Below are 20847 nucleotides of genomic sequence, written 5' to 3'. Positions count from 1 at the left end.
GGGGTACTCAGCCTGATAACGCTTGTAGCGGATGAAAATTACCCCTTATTTCAAACGGTTGCAGCGGGTGATATTTACCCCTTATTTCAAACGCTTGCATTCGTTGGAGCAGTTGCTTCTGGCAAAAAATTAAATACATGGAATAACAATCAAAAATAAATTAAAACAATTTCATATATATCACACGATTTATTCTTCCATGCACTAAATGATCACAATCACAAATCATAAACAGTTAGAAATTTTTTTACACTTCGACTTTTTTTTTAATGAGATGACAGAAAGCCTTTAACTTTCCTTGTTTGGGGCATCTGGAGCATGATGAAAGCTGGAAAAATGAAACTTCTATTTAATTGTAAATTCTTTAATAATGTGAGAAAAAACTTACACAACAAGAATCACTAAGAATCGCATCATATTCGTGCCTTCTTTTGAAGATTTTCCATGGAGTCCTACATCTTCTGGTTCCAAGACGATCTGCAGCGAGAATAACGGATATTTAATTTATATTTTCCTCAATATTATTGAAATGTGAAGTATACTTACCACAATCTCTCTCATCATGATGATGGAATTCATCACAATATGTACTGGACAAATAACGCTTTGAATATGATAACGTATGAAACTACCCCTTCTAAAGGGAGTCGAGCTTTTTAAAATAAGGGGTAATATTAATCCGATAAAATGACCCTTTTTTTGACAGATCGTGGGGGTTCTCTATAACGGGTCAATTTTACGCCTTTAAGGGGTAGCCAAAAGTTAGCGTGCAAATTGCGGGTCTAACTACCGTTGCGTAAGTCCAATTTTTTTTTCTTAAAACGCAATATAACGTAAGAAAATAGCTTCTTCATACCTACTTAAAGTGCAAGAATGTTTGCTTTTGTTTCTGATCTGCGACTTCGACAACAGCATATACGATCGTAATACGATGTTTGATTTACTTTGGTACCACATTATGCCGCATTGGCGGCATGTTGTGCATTACAATAAACGATTTGATTCATACACATTTACGGCTACCATGTTCAGTCCACATCTAAATCGGTACGTTGGTGGTCAGTGGCCACTTCGGTGAAATCTACTCCTTAATTTTCGGATTGGTATATCAAACTTCGCGAACAGCACAAATATAAACACCAATAGACGTTAGACCCGGAAGCATAGGTAACGACAACGCTGAAAGTCAATAGCCTCTTCAGGCTAGCTGTAGCCACAGATCCTAAAGGTCACTGTTCCGAGTTTTCTCTCTCACTCGGTCTGTTTCTTTCCGATGCTTCTCGAATGTCATCAACTCAACTGCATATAGTTCGGAAACGATGAACCCTTTCCATCGGGGCAAACAACAAGACGCGACTTCAGCGATACAGGCAACAGGTAACAACAACAACGGCAACGATATTGTACTGTGTGCATTATGATTACGTTGACGTTCGTTGGTGAGACACAGGTAGTTCCAAAAATGGGTCGCTCGCCTGGTCTCGTTGAAGGAAGCGAAAAGGGGAGACGCTGTCGTTTATTTGGTTTCTTCGTTGAGCCACACAAAACAGCAAACAACCGAGTGAACAAATAAACAAACAATCGCACTTATCATAAGTTGGTACCTGTTAAACATGGAGCTGTGTGTGCATTTGTTGGAGAGACGAAGTGAGGACGGTTATGTTTTATACTTCATTTTTTGTATTCATTTCTATCAACGGCGTTGTAGGGGTCTTGCAGCCCCAGACTTTGAGGTTAAGTAATATGGCGAGTCGAGATGTGGAGCTGTGCTGTGTGACATTCGTTACAGGTCGTAAAACTGAAAATGTGCGTGAAGCAGCAAACATACATATCAAATTAAGCTTTCCGCATGAGTTTTGAGCAACAGAGGCAGCGGAAACTTCGAAACAAGTACTAAATGGAGTTTCCTGTAGCCTAACAACCAACAAAGAGAGCCCATTTCCGCGTGGGCTGATGGATTTTGTGTGTGAGCAATAAAAACGAGAGATCCATTCATGGTGGGTGCTCTGAATATGGTAGAACTGTATCATATTTCCGACTCCATAACGGTTATTGATTCTCGGTGTCCATCTGAGTCTTTTCAGAAAAAAAGACTTCATTTAAACATTTCGCTACCTCTTCAAAGATCATCAAAGTAAATCAACCTTTAAATCAGTTCTAAATAAATATCTATTGATGAGAAGGTTTTTTTCTGGACGAAATAATGGAGCACAGCTCGGGATCATATTATCCTTAAAATAATGCGCTTTGCGAATCCGTACCTTTGGATTTCTTTCATAAAGTTCACTTTTCGCAAAACTGCTCCATCTTCATCGATAAACCTCTTCCCCCCATTCGCATAAATAGATTTTTACCCTCCCAGCCCTCGAAAGCTGGAAACAATCGAAGAAGCGTTCAATCATCCCCCGCATTTAAACCTCCGTCCGTCGTCGTCAGCGAAAATAAAAGAACCGAAACCGGGTCCGAGGGTTCGAAAATATTTTATAGAGAAAGCGAGCAAAACAGAAAAAAAATCTAAGAAAGGCCAAGAAATACCCTTTTACGGCATGTATTCTTTTATTCCGTTCAGGTCCGCTAGTAATTTATTACACCTGCGACCGGCTGGCTGGCTGGCTTGTGTCGCTGGCCGGATCTCCTCTCCGGTATGAGGAACACTTCAGCCTACAATACACACACTCCTCCAACAGTCCTACGGAATGGTGCCATTTCAAAAGGGGGTTCAAAATTTGCTTTTTTTTTTTCAAATATTGCATTTTTTCTTATCAAGGAAGCTTCCTGAACCGTACCCTTCTTAATAACCAGCCCCGAAACAAAATTTTAGCTTGCAACCAGGTCTTTGCCAGTGTTGTTTGTTTTTGTTTTTCATTTCAATTTTTTAACGAAAATTTTGTGGAAATGATCTTCGAAGAAATGACCAATTCTATGTGATATAAATTTCATGAACGTTAATTGAATTTCTTCTCTCTTATAATTCTTCGGCTCAAATGTATAATCTAGAATTTGTTGGAAGGTTCTTTTCAAATGTCTCTGAGATTCCAGTTGAAGTAAACTTTCTGAAGAATTTCACGAATGAAAGGGTACACAACACATTCGAAATAGCACCACAGAATTTTATTGTAATTTTACCACTTTTTAAAAACTAACTCCAAGGATATTGTAAGATAAGATTCTTGTAAAATATATTTGAATGCATTTAAGTTAATTTCTAGAAAAGACATGCTTGAAAGTTTTCGTTTTGCGTGATCCTTCATACATTAACAAGGTGCGCCTTCAGGAAGTATTCGTTTGGAAAGTGGAATAACTCTGCCATTTTTCAGTACAATTCTACATATAAACACAATTGAAACGTCAATTAGTTCAATTTTAGCTATGAGTCGATACAGACTGAAAACCGCTCAAATTGTAGTGCTTTACATCGAAAACTGCCACAGATTTTACATCTGTGCGTGCTTACCGTAAAAATCGACTGAAAACTTGTTATTCGACTCTAAAATCGAATACATCCTGATTTCCCGAAAAGTTGTAGTTATCGTTTAAGCAAGAGTATATTTATTTTCATAGAATCTAAGGGTAGAACCATATACATACATGTACATAACTAAAGTAAACATTATGAAGCATCATTTCACCTTATTAATACTTAAAAATGAAAAGCCCAATTTGCGTCCATGTATTCAAATGTTATTCACAAAACAAAGTGTGGCATTATTTTCGAAAAGGCACTCTTAATTTGAGGGTTCCAAAAAACCGCTCATGTTTATTTTGAAACACCTTCCGGCATTTTCAAAAGAAATCTGGAAAACCGCTCTCCCCTTTTCTACAATTTAAAAAATTTTTCATGAGGATTAGTTTCGTACTTCCTATAGTACTATTTTTTCAGCAGAAAAGAAATCTTCTTATCATCTTTACAGAAATATTTAAAAAAAAAACCAAGAAGATTCTCAAGTGACGAAATTATTATAATATTTGAGCACCGGAAAATAAGCTCTTATGATCGTTAAATCATTTTATCGACAATGTACGCACTTCAACATGATGTACACATTGTTCCTCAATTTTCACCATCGTTAAATTTAGGATTTTTCACCATAATAAATTTTTAAACGCGTTTTTACTTTTAATTGTGGACTCGGGGCGTATAGAGAAGAATTGATCGGGGCACGATGAGCATTTTCTGCCGTTGAATCTAGCAGCGAATTCAACTCGATGTAGTCAACTAAATAATAAATAGTGCTATAGCTTGGCTTGTTTCAACTGACGGTTTGGCCTATTAGTTAGGTGTCCGAAACATAATCAGAAGACTCGAGTTCGATTCTTGTTCGAGTTGATTTTTGTTTTGTTCACCATTCCCGATCGATTATTTTGGATAGTAGTATCATACGCCAAAAATAATGTATGAGGGTGTGTGAATTGTTTGTATTCTACAAACAGACATAGATTTTTCTGTTATTGCTTAGTTTGATGGATCTACAACTCACCGTTTATGGTAAAATGCATCGATAATGAATATTAAATGAAAAAAAAAAATCAACCAGGAATCGAACTCGAGTCCTCTGATTATCCCTCCAACATCTTACCAATTATCCAAACCGTCATATGAAACTTGTCAAGCTGTAGCTCTATAATTCAGTTGACTTCATTGAGTTGAATTCGCTGCTAGATTCTACGGCTGGCGCTCATCGTGCCTCGATTAATGGTGCTCATATTGCTTCAGGGGAAATCCTCATTATACCTCCATAGGAACTAATTTTCAACTTTCGGAAAAAAAATTTAAATGCATTTTTCAACGTTTTTAATTTCTTTTTCAAGTTTCAGCTAGATAGGACTTTTTAGTGTCTGTTTTCTATGGTTAAATAAGCGTCTTTCTTAAGGTGGTCATTGTGCCCTTATTCCCCCTAGATGTGACCATCATCGCTAATAAGTCACGGTTAAAATGTAGAAACTTAAGTATGTTCATATATTCTTACTGTAATAATTGGATACCTCAATACGTTGTTGGTTGGTCGTTTGAATTCACTAACCTGCAAATAAAACGATAAAATAGTATTTAGTTAATGTTGTTCGTATTTATTTTTATCTAGAATCAAAACAATGTGAACATTTAACCAAATGGAGTGTTGGTACAAACATTTTTATATATGTAAATTGCCAGGCCTTTCAATTCATTCCATTGATTTTGCCAAGACTTCCAAATCCGTATTCACTTCAGTTGACCTCTAAATCTGCATGTGTTGTACTTGCCTCTTCATGATTTTACTTCAGCAATGGCAAATATTTTCCTTCCATTGGATAGAACTTTGACGAGCTAAGAAATTCATGTTCTCATGTGCTATCTGATTATTATTCGTTCTGTTTCCATGTTTTTCTGCTCATAAATTTCACTAGCTTCCGATGTTTTGCTAGTCGTACAGTTTTTCGACAAACGTTCTATAAACTCACTTTAGCTCACTACGTTGTACTGTAATATTTCCAGACCAATCGTCGCGTCGAATCAATTGGATGAAATTTCAGTCAATTAAGCTATCTATCATTAACTTCAAGCTATAAAAAACTTTTTTCTCGTTTCGATTAAAGTTGTTTTACCATCTTTATGGCATCCGCAACAGATATTGAAAAACTTATCTGGTACAACTATGCTCGATTTTTTTTCTTGGGCTTGATCTCGCGATCATCGGCAACGAAAATGTTTGATCGTCAATGTGTGAGAAACTCACTACTGCACCCACAAAGCAGACTATTCTCTTATAATGACCTTCCTTGGGGGTGGAATTATCGGTATGAAAATCTATGCCAGGCCGGCATTAAGCTTCGTAATAACTGACATTGTCCTGCCAGCGCAACTGCATTGCATATCTCTGAAAAAAAAAACTGAATAATACATGTCCCATATCCTAACAAAAGACAAAGCACGATGGAAACAATCAGCCATGAAGGATATTGTCAAATGTTATACCAAGCGCTGCGAGTGTATGTAAACAGGCCCTAGAAAAAATTCTTTGTTTCCAAGCGACGGCAAAAAACCACCAGCCAAGATGAGCACTGCTTGTGTATGTAAACCGGCAGGCAATAGAAACAATTTTCTTTAGTTTCCCGTTTCCACCCCATTACCATCCCATTCCCATCCCATTCCCATCCCATTCCCATCCCATTCCCATCCCATTCCCATCCCATTCCCATCCCATTCCCATCCCATTCCCATCCCATTCCCATCCCATTCCCATCCCATTCCCATCCCATTCCCATCCCATTCCCATCCCATTCCCATCCCATTCCCATCCCATTCCCATTCCATTCCCATCCCATTCCCATCCCATTCCCATCCCATTCCCATCCCATTCCCATCCCATTTCCATCCCATTCCCATCCCATTCCCATCCCATTCCCATCCCATTCCCATCCCATTCCCATCCCATTCCCATCCCATTCCCATCCCATTCCCATCCCATTCCCATCCCATTCCCATCCCATTCCCATCCCATTCCCATCCCATTCCCATCCCATTCCCATCCCATTCCCATCCCATTCCCATCCCATTCCCATCCCATTCCCATCCCATTCCCATCCCATTCCCATCCCATTCCCATCCCATTCCCATCCCATTCCCATCCCATTCCCATCCCATTCCCATCCCATTCTTATCCCATTCCCATCCCATTCCCATCCCATTCCCATCCCATTCCCATCCCATTCCCATCCCATTCCCATCCCATTCCCATCCCATTCCCATCCCATTCCCATCCCATTCCCATCCCATTCCCATCCCATTCCCATCCCATTCCCATCCCATTCCCATCCCATTCCCATCCCATTCCCATCCCATTCCCATCCCATTCCCATCCCATTCCCATCCCATTCCCATCCCATTCCCATCCCATTCCCATCCCATTCCCATCCCATTTCCATCAGGATGAAAAAAAGGCGGATGAAAAAAAAAACATCGGCCAAACCGATAATAAACTTTCGTTTGCTAACCGACTCAGTTGGTGCTCTGGGTAAGTTATCGGATTGGCAAGCCGAGATTAGAATGTTGCAGTGAGTGCTATTCTCAATATATTTTTTTGGGATGAATTATCCAATGGGATGAAAATCCCATAAAATGTTTTTTTTGTATGTTGTAGTTATGCATCATTTTTCTTGTGAGCTCGAGTCTTTATGCCAGTAGGGTAACGGACTTATTTTTGACCAGAGGACCAATTTTAGACCACCTTGTCTAGCTCTATTATAAAGCATCTAATAATGAAAAAAATTAGTGCATTACATTAAGTGCCCGGGTTTCAACAATATTTGCTAAAAAATTTCATGATTTTTGGTTTTATAAGAGAGCTAGACAAGGTGGTCTAAAATTGGTCCTCTGGTCCAAAATAAGTCCGTTACCCTAGTACTTTTCCAATCATATCGTCTTTGGTACAGTACACTTTGAGGCATTTTCGGAACAGAGATTTGCTAAATAGGCATTAGATTTTGCAAACTCTTCTATGGGTGTGGATTTGTTTGTATTTTCACGCTTATACCGACCAGTAACAACACGGTAATACCGGAGTTCGTTCACTTTGGACTTTGCTTTCGTGTCTAGTGCTCCAAAGATTCAGTTTTTAAAATGGGCGTACCAACAAAAGTAACACTTGCTGTTTCTAATTTTTATACCGCAAAAATAAAAGAAATTTTCCAATAACCCTTCAATCAGCAGTATTGGCAATCATCGCCTAACAATATTTGTTGATTGCAGCTTTTCAAAAAATTATACAACAAACCGACAGCAGCAATAGTTAAATCATCCTGTCGTTAAAAATAAATGACGGAACTGGGAGCCCTGCTCGGTTCCAGTTGGTATTGAAAAGGGCAGAAAATATGAGCGCGTCACACATGTGCACCTTGGGCCGGAAATCGAAATCAATAATTCTACCACCAATCGAAGCCTCCAGTGTGTTCGAGCAACTCCTTCCCCCGATTCCTGTACATTCCTGACTGGATGAGGTTTGCCAACAACAAGTTTCGGTTGTTTTTCTTTTTTCCTCATCCCTGCCAACCCCCAGAAATGCTATTTCTAGCGTTTTCGGAAAGTTTTCCGTTCTGAATGGAATGGAATGTGTAGTCATGTACGTACACCACATGGATTCTTTACAGCTTTCACTGCATAGGGATTGTAAGGTTTCTTGACAAACGACAACCACCACACGCCAAAGAACGTACTGAAGAACCGGGTAATTAGTTACGGTCTTTACGCCACGCGGCGTAAATCTGTCTGACAAGTTTACTACTATAATAGTACAAGCTACTAGCAAAGCTACTTATGGTTGATGGCAGTGGCTTCCTTCGGGTTCTTTCCCCTCTCTGGAAACAGGAGTGGTGTTATTTTTATTCTACCTTTGCAACTATGTTTACGGTTGCATTTACGTTACCAAATGACAGAAGAAATCCTTCCACGGAGTCAAGTCGAACAGTCAAATTAATTATGGACCATTTCTAGGGGGGATAATCAGATAATTACTGGTGGCGTGTGACTTTCGTTTACGCTTTATCGATTACCGGGAAGCGCAATTTAGCTATTGGGCAGGTTGGCTTAAGCTGCTGAAAATATTTCTCCGAATTTCAGTTTTTGAGAATCCACACCCAGAAAGAAACTTGAGCCCCACCTTAAGAATGAAAAAAAAAAAAAACGGTTCAATTAACCATTCAAAGTTGTCCCTCCGGCCATCACGATCCACCATGCACGTTTGTAATTTTTGTTGTTTCTGTTCTCTCGAACCATTCCTTGATCCCCAATTCGATTCCGATGTGATGGCAAAAATGCGTGCAAAATCAGAACCGCCTCCGGAAGAGATGAAGGTACCTACATAGTTCGGAAACCCAAATCCATTCGAGGGCATTGTTTCGTTCGACTAAATTTAGTGCACGACACGCACCGGGATGCATAATTTAGCGGTTATTTCGCGCCTTCGGCGTTGTCTTGGCATTCATCGTGTAGTTCTTGGGTTGGAGAATACCATTCTTATGTATGGTTCTAGATCAGAAACCAGAAAAAAGAGCAAGGGAACATGTCTCAAAATGCCCCAGCTACAGGACATTATCCACTTCAGAATAATTTAACAAGTTGTAACCATGCAAACCGATCGGATTGCGATGGGTGTGATCTCCAAATATCGATAACTTCTTACAATGAAAATTCTCTCAATATTTTAAAATTTCGAAATTTTTGTAATTTTTGTAATTTTTGTAATTTTTGTATTTTTTGTAATTTTTGTAATTTTTGTAATTTTTGAAATTTTTGTAATTTTTGAAATTTTTGTAATTTTTGTAATTTTTGTAATTTTTGTAATTTTTGTAATTTTTGTAATTTTTGTAATTTTTGTAATTTTTGTAATTTTTGTAATTTTTGTAATTTTTGTAATTTTTGTCATTTCTGTCATTTTTGTCATTTTTGTCATTTTTGTCATTTTGTTATTTTTGTCATTTTTGTCATTTTTGTCATTTTTGTCATTTTTGTCATTTTTGTCATTTTTGTCATTTTTGTCATTTTTGTCATTTTTGTCATTTTTGTCATTTTTGTCATTTTTGTCATTTTTGTCATTTTTGTCATTTTTGTCATTTTTGTCATTTTTGTCATTTTTGTCATTTTTGTCATTTTTGTCATTTTTGTCATTTTTGTCATTTTTGTCATTTTTGTCATTTTTGTCATTTTTGTCATTTTTGTCATTTTTGTCATTTTTGTCATTTTTGTCATTTTTGTCATTTTTGTCATTTTTGTCATTTTTGTCATTTTTGTCATTTTTGTCATTTTTGTCATTTTTGTCATTTTTGTCATTTTTGTCATTTTTGTCATTTTTGTCATTTTTGTCATTTTTGTCATTTTTGTCATTTTTGTCATTTTTGTCATTTTTGTCATTTTTGTCATTTTTGTCATTTTTGTAATTTTTTGTCATTTTTGTAATTTTTGTCATTTTTGTAATTTTTGTCATTTTTGTAATTTTTGCCATTTTTGTAATTTTTGTCATTTTTGTCATTCTTGTCTTTTTTGTCATTTTTGTCATTCTTGTCATTTTTGTCATTTTTGTCATTTTTGTCATTTTTGTCATTTTTGTCATTTTTGTCATTTTTGTCATTTTTGTCATTTTTGTCATTTTTGTCATTTTTGTCATTTTTGTCATTTTTGTCATTTTTGTCATTTTTGTCATTTTTGTCATTTTTGTCATTTTTGTCATTTTTGTCATTTTTGTCATTTTTGTCATTTTTGTCATTTTTGTCATTTTTGTCATTTTTGTCATTTTTGTCATTTTTGTCATTTTTGTCATTTTTGTCATTTTTGTCATTTTTGTCATTTTTGTCATTTTTGTCATTTTTGTCATTTTTGTCATTTTTGTCATTTTTGTAATTTTTGTAATTTTTGTAATTTTTGTAATTTTTGTAATTTTTGTAATTTTTGTAATTTTTGTCATTTTTGTCATTTTTGTCATTTTTGTCATTTTTGTCATTTTTGTCATTTTTGTCATTTTTGTCACTTTTGTCATTTTTGTCATTTTTGTCATTTTTGTAATTTTTGTCATTTTTGTCATTTTTGTCATTTTTGTCATTTTTGTCATTTTTGTCATTTTTGTCATTTTTGTTATTTTTGTCATTTTTGTCATTTTTGTCATTTTTGTCATTTTTGTCATTTTTGTCATTTTTGTCATTTTTGTCATTTTTTGTCATTTTTGTCATTTTTGTCATTTTTGTCATTTTTGTCGTTTTTGTCATTTTTGTCATTTTTGTCATTTTTGTCATTTTTGTCATTTTTGTCATTTTTGTCATTTTTGTCATTTTTGTCATTTTTGTCATTTTTGTCATTTTTGTCATTTTTGTCATTTTTGTCATTTTTGTCATTTTTATCATTTTTGTCATTTTTGTCATTTTTGTCATTTTTGTCATTTTTGTAGTTTTAGTATAACATTAGTTGGTTTTCGAAATTTGACATGGCCCTTTCTGCTGCAACGCGGCCGAAGAAAAATTGTGTATTCAATGTTTGTGTTGCCCAATTTCCCCCATACGCCGTCTGGTTCATAGATTTTGATAAACGTTTGCATTTTCCAACAGAGATTTCTATTTTCCTTGATAGAATCAGTTTGGAAATCTTTATTTTTGTGTAAGAATCGTTAGGCTAAAGGAGCTAACGTGCTTATCTATTTAGCACGGAGAAATTTGACTTTGGATCATAAGAATTTTAATGTTCTTTCTAAAATAAATTTCTGAAAAAGTCTTTCAAAACTTTTGAACTTAGATTGATTGGCTCTATTCTGATTTTATCAGTCCTTCATAACTTACTTACTGTATACATCTTGGAGGAAATTTTTGAAGTGTTCAGTTTAAAAAGTTTGCTTACAAAATATGTTAGATTAGATTTCATCAAATGGATTAATGTTCATAAAAAAAGAAAGTTCAAACCACTCGCGGACACAATTCGTTTCTGAATCGGTCCCCCTGATGAAAGTTTGGTTGTCATTCATAAACCAATGATTCCTGTTCATACACAAATATTCTGAAACAACCTGAGGTGTTTATAATCATCACTTTGTTTAAATGAGTAAAAAGTTTAAAGTGTTAAAAATTAAAAAAAAAAAATTGGCGGAAATTCTGGACTTCCGACTTTTAGAAATGAAAGCTTATTTTGTGCTTCTGTTCCAACCAAATTTCATCAATGTTTTCAAAAGCCTTTTTGTTGTATGAGTGAAGCCCGGTGTTCCATCGTCGCATAGAACTTTACGCTCAGCTGACGTCATTCTGTCAGTGGCCTTATATTCAGAATAACGAACGATTCTGTTAACTGTCAATTGAGCATCGTTGGTAAAGATCTATTGCACATTGCTGGTGGCCAAGAATCGGATCATCGAAACGGCAAACAATTGGTACGACGGCCAAGTAATTGGAGCATCGCAGTGAGTACTTTGCGTGCATTTCGCTCACATTATTGAAAGTTCCATAGAGAAAACATATTTTCGTTGAACTCTAAGCAAGTTAGCAAGTAAATTCTTCAAAGGATGTTCTATGGTGCACTCAACAGGAAGGTTGGAATGTTGAAAAAAAGGGTAAACCATGCCTTAGGTGGCAAGGTCGGGTACATTTACCCTAGTTTAAAAAAAATGAAAATTTTCTGATTTGTGATAAAAGCGCAAATCCAAAAAAACAAAGATTTGGTACAAAATCAAGATCAGTGCAACAATTACATGTATATGATCGATCTTGCAATCATGGAACTTGTACCAAGTTTGCAACCCAAATCTACGCTTTTCGTGACCCGAAAAACCAAATTCCTTCAAAATTGTTCAATCAACCCCCAAAACAGCAGCTAAAGCAGGCAGCTCGGCCTTCTGCCGGGTAGGAAATTATCTCCCAATCAAATGAAACCTTATTCGGCCCCAGTTTGAGTAGTTATTTCGTTGTGGTGTCTATGCAACATGGTACCGACCGTGTATGAACCAATCAAGAACTAAAACAAAAAGTCATCACCATCATTTATTTCTCAACCCTCCTCGGGCCAAGTTAGCCCCAAAGCATGAGAAAACACCTGATTCTGTTGGGTTTTTTGTTGTTGGTTTGCCTCCGGACTTGACAGATGTTTCGTGGTTTCTTCCATGCATCGGTTCGGAAGGCCAAAATAATAGTATTTTGGAGGAGATCTATCGGTTGATGGAATTGTAATGATATGGCATCAAGTTCCGTGCCCTCCGCCTCTCCGGTTCTAATCGTACTCATTTTTCCACGATTAATTCGATATGATTCCCTAGACGAGCGAATAGATGGGTCTGATTGAATGCCGTCTGTCGACAAACAACACATGTGCTTGTGGTAATTGATGGCTATCGGCTGATGGCTAGCAATGGTTTCTGGAATAATTTTCTTACATGGCGACAGTTGGTCGGGGGTGATTTTTCGCTTGGTGTTGGTTATTCAAATGACTGACTAACTAATTCTCCTCCACCATCATCTAAGATGAATTGTGATTTGTCAGAATGATCGATTGAACCGCGTTCGGGACGCATCGTACAGCTTAGCTTAGCTTAGCTTGTTTGACTACTCATATCCACCTTAGATCATTGAACTAGAAATGCTTGATAAAAAGGTTTTATAATATCTATCTTAGTTGAACTCTGTTTTTTACATTTGTTTGCAATCTATGCATTTCGAATTCCATGATCGCTGGCGTGGCTAAGCAGAACAAGTTCCACGTCGCCAATGGTTGCTACTCCGTGATTAATCGAGGCCATCAATTTTGCACAAAGTCCAAAAGAATGGTGCTTGGGATTAGCAGTTCATTCTCAATGTACAAAACTCATGCTCTCCGTCTTTGAAATGATTAATAACGGCGCCGGCCACGTCCTAGTAGTCAATGGGGATAACGGAAGGAATGTTAGTTTGATACTCTTTAGGTTCAACTAGCAACTTCATGCTTCTGCATACTCCAAAAATAATTTTGAAACAATCAGAACCAGAAATAAGTAAGTATCACCAACTATGGAAACCGTCTGTACGTCTGCGAATCTATATTCAAGTATCAAAGGAAGGGGTTGTGTTAGTTAGAAAAAGGTAAAGATCAGGATCCATTTTGGTCAATGGTGCGATCGTATTTTCCTACACCTTCTATGCTCCTGGACATTTCATAAGGAAACTCCTATTTCTACGAGGCAATCGAATAGCATTCAACTAAAATTTACCGAGTAATATATATTGAAGGAAAATAATAACCATCCACATTTCTTCCTAAGCCATCTAGCTCTTTTCCCTATCCTTGTTCCCTGTTAAAGAAAAGAATTTGCAAAAGGGCTTTCATGGCTGAAGACATAAAATAACTTGGTTTGAAAATGTATTATTTTAGAATATTTATAAATCGCATGTATTTTTATTAAGGCATTTTACTTCGGAAGACGACGAGTTTTTTGACGAGTTTACGAATCATTATCTTAGAATATGCAAACATACCGATTTGAAACTGTTTTTCATGATAATTGCCATTTTGGAAATTCTTTAAATTCTTTTTCTCCTTTGCCTCATTTTCTTAAACTAGTATTAAGAGCGTTTTGACGTCATGTTGCGTTTAAGTGATTTATATAGCTTTTAATCCTACTATACAAATAAATTTTTTCAAAAGCTAAGCTAAGCTTAGCTTGATTAACTACGCACATACACTTTGATTCATAAAACCCGAAATGCTTAAGGAACAATTTCTATTTATACTCACGTATACTTAAAAAAAAAAAAAAAATGCCCACCTCTTATATCAGAAAAGTAAGCAGTTTACCTGCTTTTTGAAAAATTAAATAATAATGAAGTCAAATCTTATTTAATGCTTTGTTTATGAATTATTGTTTTTTTTAATATTAAGATTCTAATGAATAACCAGTTTATTTGATTCACCTGCTATTGAAACAGGTAGCAACATTAATGCGAGAGTTTATTGTTGAAATTTTCTGACAGTTTTGAGCATACTCATAGTATGTTTCAATAAAAAAATTCTCTATCTCCATTCCCCACCGTCATATTATTCTTTTTTCCGAGATGCCATATTTACGGATAAGAATCAACTATTTTTTACACCGTTACAAATCATTTTCTAGCTGTGAGTTTAAAGCAGATTGAAAAAAAATTTGGATTTTAATTTCCAAAGAATTTAATATTACTTCCTTATCATAATACCTCTTCGTCCTAACACATCGATAAACGAGAACATCATGCATTAGTTGCTTCGTTCAAAATTTCATAATACACTTTTTCCCTTCAAACAGAATTAAGAATGCGGCAAACCTTTGATTCGCTTATTGTTTTTAGTTTTCATCGCGTGATTTTGTTCGAAACCCAAATTAAACTTAAGACTGGTATACTCGCAATGATAAAACTATCACATTGATTTTTTTTTGTTATACCTACCCTATATACTTCTTGAACGTGATCAGTTTATTGAACTTTTATGTGTATAATTTATCAATCCTGAGAAGTATGTTTTTTGCAATTGACATAATTTTAAACGTTTATCTTTTAAGAGCAAGAAAACTTATAAAAACCTTAAAACCAGTAGTTATTGTTCTTGGATTAACTGATTCTAGTCTGAAACTAAAAAAAAAGCCAAACTGAACGTTTTATAACCTATTCAATAAGATTGAAAACAAATTTTCTAGATATGCAATACGATACCCGGAAAAAACATAACTTCAATATTTCATCATGTAAATAATTTCAAATCATTTCTTGTCTTTTAATTTAAATCAAAATAAGTTTGATAGTATTCTCAACTTCTTTCAAGTTCTCCTAAACATTTTCTGCATTCAACGCTTTGGTTCTTAATTGTAACGCTCTGCTGGTTTTCGGAGTGTTTGTTTAATCGGGCTAATCAATAAATCAAATAGAATTTAAGATCTTTGTTAAAAATGTTCATCCTCCGAAATACACTTATGCTCTTCAAGGATTGTTAGATGTTGTTTTGCTTACGTTCTAACAAAAAATAATACTTCGAAACTTTAGATGAGGACCGACATTGTATTTACTTGAGACAGCAGAAAGTCACGATGCTTTCTGAAGAAAGCCTATAGAATTATGTTGAAATTTAATTAGATAGAGTATTATAATTACCCTGTATTTTAATAATTCCTGTTTGCTAAATTAACCACTGTCCCATTTCCTTTTTACAATGAGAAATATAGTGTGAAAAGAATGTGAACAAAAGTTACTTCTGTTACGTCTCTATCGAAACATTCTATGGAGCTTTCTATAGTTTGTATTCGTATTTTGCTATTACGTTTCACCTAGAGCTTCTAATTCAAATTACATCGCTTCGACAAGACATTACGAAAAGTTAGCTTTTAAATATAACCTCATCCTAAATATCCTTCAATATGCTAAGCTTTGCCTACAAATTTGAACACTAACATTACACCTTGCTAAGAACGTTCTTTAATTAATCTTGGAATTTATTTAAACTTTGGAATTCTAGTATAATTAAAAAAGAAGAAAACATACCTCAAGTCATAAAAATCCTCAACAGATGTCGCTACAATATACATTAATAAATACCTGAAGATGGCGTTGTATTGAAGTTAGAAACTTTCTGATATTAGCGCCATCTCAACTTGAGTTTCAGAAAGCTATTACAAAACTTCCCATGATGGCGTCATCAGACATCCAAAGACGAAAAAACACAGAACTAAAACACAATTAATCTGCCTCGCTATGCATGGAACATCCAAATTATTAGCTACACCAAAGCAGCAGCACTTTGCACATCGGTACAACTGAAAAACTAGTTGGAATTTCGATCACAACACTTTAAATTAAACAATTTTATCTCTTCGCACACGATACACGTCCAAAACAAAACAGTGCTACCAGATCCTCCGTTCGGGACGCATCGTACACATGCAAAACTTGGCCGGAATAATTAGATCCAGACTCCGATTTATCAAATCGACATGTGCAACTGGCAAACAACGCATCAAGTCTGAAAGACATCATCTTGCATGGAGGTACGAGGATGCATTTCGCCGACGCACCGAAGAAACATAATGCTCTTGACTTTTCAAATAAAACAAATGAAGGAAACCTCTGGAGAAACTGAAAATCTGAAGCAAACGACAAAGTTTGTAGATAAAAAACGACAAAATCACAGTACTTGAACTTCAGCTGAACTGTGTCTCGCTGCGGCTCAGATTTCTTCCTTTCTATACTAGCTCTCTACTCATTCGCTTTTTTTTTGTCGTCCAAACGTTCTTCAGTCTGTCACAACATACAACTATCTCAGCCATGTACACTCAACCAAATCGAGCAATAAAATTCATTGGATCGTTTTAATAGCTTTTATTTTAGGAAGGATGGATATAAAGTACTGGAAAATCCAATAAATTTTATTATAAAAGTCAATAGACTGTACAATTATTTTTTGGCGCTGATGTATCTAGAGAAAACTATTCAAAAATCTAATAAATTTTATACGTTCGCTCTGCAATACTACACCAAATGAAATATATCTGAAAATCTTATAAATTTCATAAACATGATTACGTATAGTTTTTAGTAGATGTGGTTTACATTCAGAAACAATAATGTTGGGATCAGGCTGTAAATTTTCGAAGAACGGCTGCCCGTTCCAATTGTTCCATATTTGTATTGAAACCGGACTATCATTTAGTGGAGGAAGGAAAAAGCACGGGAAATTAATGATTATTGGATTGTGAAGCAGGTACGTAAGTAAAATGTTTCATTTTTTCCAACTATTCAAATCCTTCGTATCGCTTTCTCCACAGCAAAACTATGTTTCGGTTGTGTAATAGAAGCGCACCAACCAGATCAATCGAGGAGATTGTTCCGGAGAAAGAACTTCACCTGAACGGGATATTCAAATTACGATCAAGATTTTCGTCGGGCATCAGGTAAGGATAAATCATATCCAACATTTTTGTTCAGTAGAAATATGTCTTTCATTTTTATTTAAGGTAATCAATTTTCGCCTCCGGAACGCCAACCCAATACCTCGGCTCGCGCGATCGACTTCCGGAACGATGCTCGTGTGCATCAAGCGGTAATTTTTATCAATTACGGTGGATTAGGAGCAGGTTCCAGCATTTGAAAAAGGAACGTCGACCACTTTCAGCTGAACATGTTTGTTTAAACCATGCACACGACCGCCATACCTAAATAATTTGTCAATAAAAAAATCAAAACTCAAATCGCAATAAATCATTTAAAAGAAATCCGAAAAAAACGAAAACATTTATTTCATTGCATTGAATTGTAATTGAAATCAAATCGAAAAACTATAATATTCATTGGAATTTCCAATAAAGAAAATCGGTACGAAAATCTATGCATTTCATTTTGTGTATACAGTTGTAAAAAGTATTGGATTTTCTTTTAGTGCAAAATCACTAAAAAATCTGATAAAGCTTATAGCCAGATTTCGGTCAGTGTAGGGACATAAATTTACCCACGTCGAAAGTGCGGTGGCTTTCAAGTATTTATTTTTCATAACAAACAACGAGAGTTGGATGGGAAGCAAGAAAAAACGAACCTAATTTAAGCACTTGTGAGAGTGTTTTGATGATTGCTTTCCTTGCGTTTGGAACTATTCCTTTTGTGTTGTAGCTGGATAAAATGCATCAGGGTTAATTTTGTCGGTTTTTTTTTTGCTCCTACAAGACGTGACAGTAAAATATTTTAATGCATCTTCTTTCGTTTGCTTTAGAACTTCACTGAAGGATAGTTAGAGCAGTAATTTGGAATAATTCGGTGAGCAAAAGAAGCGCTGCTTCAAATTAAAGAATTATTGTTATGAATATTATAGCGCTCGGAAAACAGAACTAATTGAATCTGGGTGTTTTTGAAACTAAATAATGTTCCAGGAATCGCTACTTGGAAGAAGCTTCCACAAACATTTCTGGAGATTTATTCATTCCTGATAGATTTGATTTTTACCAACAAATAATGAAATTGGCTGATATGTTGATTTAATTATTTTATGCGCCGAAGTTTATGTGCACCACTTAGGCGTAAGATGAATATGTTCGGTGGATTCTTTTGGTATCTACTAAACCTTAGTTCTTTTAGAAATGGGACAGTTATGAATTGGTGTATCTTAGAAACCGTAATTCGAGTAGGAAATGAACAATTTACGAAAATATTGGGAAAAAATTATTTAACGTTGTTTGTAAAGGGTGAATACGAAATTATTACGGTATGGTAAAAATCAATCAAATTTTGCACACAATCTAATTAATGTGTATTGTTTACATGCTGTCAAACTCGAATTCGTGTTTTTCGATTAAACGAAAATGGAGATGAACCATCGCGTGTCGAGAGAACAAATACTTTCCAAACACCCGAAATTTTCTGACCTGTCGCACCGGCAGTTAAGAAAAATGTTGAATAGTCACCATTCAACCGATTCCAGAGTGTTGAAACGGTTCCAGGAGCGTCTCAAGCCGTGATTTGGCTAAAAAGATCGGAAAGTCGCAGAACTACGTCCAGCATGCAAAGAAGAGAACTGAACTACATAAATACATACAAGGTACAGAACTTGAGCGGCAACAATCGACGGCTATAACTCGGGCTCTACGAAAAGATGCTGACAAAATATGGCTGCTGTGTAATGGACGACGAAACGTATATAAAAGCCGATTTTGTGCAGATTCCGGGGTAGGAGTTTTTCACCGGCAAGAGCAAGTTCGATGGGGACGACAAATTTAAGAAGAAGAAAATGTCGAAGTTCACCAACAAATATCTCGTTTGGCAGGCCATCTGCTCTTGCGGACTGAGAAGTGAGCCTTTCGTGACAAAGGGCACAGTAAATGGCAAGATTCACAAATCTGAATGCCTCGAAAAGCCCCTTTTGCAGATCTTGCAGCAGCACGACGAATCTCTGATATTTTGGCCAGATTTGGCATCATACCACTATTTTAAAAGTGTTCTGGAGTGTTTTGAGGCGAATCCTGTCCTTTTGTGCCAAAGGACAGGAACCCGCCTGTAATGGATGGCTAAAACTATATTATTTAGCGTGTTTATTTGGGGATCGACATCTGGCATCCCTTCCCGAGTCGGGACCCTCGTCGCGGGCCGTGGGCCAGTTCAGACTCGTCGCGCATCGCGTGATGGCGTAAAAACCGTCGATCAACGTTGTACAGTTTAACTTAGTAGAGTTCGTAGTTGATTTCCCTCCAGAAAACAAACGGAATTTTACATTGGCGAATCCTGCCAGGTTTTTAAGTCTATAAAGTTAACTGCAGGTAAATTTTTTTATCGTGATTAAAGGAGGGAACTCCTCAGTGTCTTCGAAACAAATCCAACGAAGGATCAAAATGGCGGCCGGCTTTGGTAAATATTTAGTGCCCATTTAAAATAAAAAAATTCCTTTTGAAGGAAAAGCAAGTAAATGGCCGAATTTTCCAGTAGTGAGAAATGTCAGCTTCTAAGCGGAAACGCCAGCGTCCCGGCAGAAATGCCAGCTTCCAGGCGGAAACGCCAGTGTCCAGGCAGAAATGCCAGCTCCCAGGCGGAAACGCCAGTGTCCAGGCAGAAATGCCAGCTCCCAGGCGGAAACGCCAGTGTCCAGGCAGAAATGCCAGTATCCAGGCAGAAATGCCAGCCCCCAGGCGGAAACGCCAGCCCCCAGGCAGAAATGCCAGTATCCAGGCGGAAACGCCAGTGTCCAGGCAGAAATGCCAGTATCCAGGCGGAAACGCCAGTGTCCAGGCAGAAATGCCAGTATCCAGGCGGAAACGCCAGTATCCAGGCAGAAATGCCAGCTCCCAGGCGGAAACGCCAGTGTCCAGGCAGAAATGCCAGTATCCAGGCAGAAATGCCAGCCCCCAGGCGGAAACGCCAGTGTCCAGGCAGAAATGCCAGTATCCAGGCGGAAACGCCAGTGTCCAGGCAGAAATGCCAGTATCCAGGCGGAAACGCCAGTATCCAGGCAGAAATGCCAGCCCCAGGCGGAAACGCCAGTGTCCAGGCAGAAATGCCAGTATCCAGGCGGAAACGCCAGTATCCAGGCAGAAATGCCAGCTCCCAGGCGGAAACGCCAGTGTCCAGGTAGAAATGCCAGTATCCAGGCGGAAACGCCAGTGTCCAGGCAGAAATGCCAGTATCCAGGCGGCAACGCCAGTATCCAGGCAGAAATGCCAGCCCCAGGCGGAAACGCCAGTGTCCAGGCAGAAATGCCAGCTCCCAGGCGGAAACGCCAGTATCCAGGCAGAAATGCCAGCTCCCAGGCGGAAACGCCAGTGTCCAGGCAGAAATGCCAGTATCCAGGCAGAAATGCCAGTATCCAGGCAGAAATGCCAGTATCCAGGCAGAAATGCCAGCTCCCAGGCGGAAATGCCAGCCCCAGGGATAAATGCC

General features: G+C 37.0%; 1 protein-coding gene and 1 long non-coding RNA gene across 2 annotated transcripts in view; one reads left to right on the top strand and one right to left on the bottom strand.

The window, feature by feature from the left end:
- Nucleotides 1-20847, bottom strand: part of LOC129740308 (calcium-activated chloride channel regulator 1-like) — a 241765-nt gene that overhangs the window by 123475 nt on the left and 97443 nt on the right. The gene's annotated exons all lie outside the window — the stretch shown is intronic.
- LOC129740309 (uncharacterized) lies at nucleotides 16773-17534 on the top strand. Its single transcript, XR_008736200.1, has 3 exons — nucleotides 16773-17194; nucleotides 17259-17384; nucleotides 17448-17534. It is a non-coding gene; the product is annotated as an uncharacterized LOC129740309 (long non-coding RNA).

This window comes from Uranotaenia lowii, chromosome 1, assembly GCF_029784155.1.
Source record: "Uranotaenia lowii strain MFRU-FL chromosome 1, ASM2978415v1, whole genome shotgun sequence".
Classification (NCBI taxonomy): Eukaryota; Metazoa; Arthropoda; class Insecta; order Diptera; family Culicidae; genus Uranotaenia; species Uranotaenia lowii.
This window is presented reverse-complemented; position numbering and strand designations above follow the sequence as displayed.